Below are 684 nucleotides of genomic sequence, written 5' to 3' on the forward strand. Positions count from 1 at the left end.
CATTAACAAAATGGTTCGGACTTGCACACAATGCACAAACTTTTTGGATTGGATTAGGTGGAATCAGGGATTGTCCAGTATTTAGAAGACGATCTAATTTTTGGGACAGTTCATCTACCTTTTGATGGATGTCTATGGTATTTCCTACTTCATATATTCCACCTCTTTTTGGGTTTAACATGGGTTTATCTCTAATAGAGGCAAACATATGATGCAATGAATTTTCACTTAAAATTTCAAACAGTTGCCATGCCTCATCCTCACTTTTCAGCATGAATGTCCCACCGCATGATGCATCGACCATTTGTCGATGTCTTTCAGAGAGCCCATCATAAAAAATTGGATTAACTGCCACTTGGGTACAGCATGGTGGGGACATTTTCTAATAAGATCCTTTAATCTTTCCCATGTTTCATGAAACATTTCTCCATCTAATTGGGAAAAACTAGTTATGGCTTTCCTTATTTGATTCATTTTTCCTATGGGAAAATATTTCTTGAGAAACTCTCCTTGCAGCTGGTCCCAGGTTGATATAGTCATGGAATCCAAAGTATGTAGCCAGTATTTGGCTTTGTCCTTAAGTGAAAAAGGGAATAATTTCAACCTAAGAGCATCATCGGAGAAGTTGTGAATTTTGACAGTTGAGCATATCTCAAGAAATTCTTCAAGATGTTTATAAGGGTC

The 684-nt window shown here is 37.1% G+C and overlaps 1 non-coding gene across 1 annotated transcript; it reads left to right on the forward strand.

Moving 5' to 3' along the window:
- The first annotated feature begins 362 nt into the window (after window positions 1-362).
- Window positions 363-468, forward strand: LOC140852743 (small nucleolar RNA R71). The gene has a single exon (XR_012135643.1). It is a non-coding gene; the product is annotated as a small nucleolar RNA R71 (small nucleolar RNA).
- The last annotated feature ends 216 nt before the right edge of the window (window positions 469-684 follow it).

The sequence above is a fragment of the Elaeis guineensis genome, chromosome 11 (genome assembly GCF_000442705.2).
Source record: "Elaeis guineensis isolate ETL-2024a chromosome 11, EG11, whole genome shotgun sequence".
In the NCBI taxonomy this organism is placed as follows: Eukaryota; Viridiplantae; Streptophyta; class Magnoliopsida; order Arecales; family Arecaceae; genus Elaeis; species Elaeis guineensis.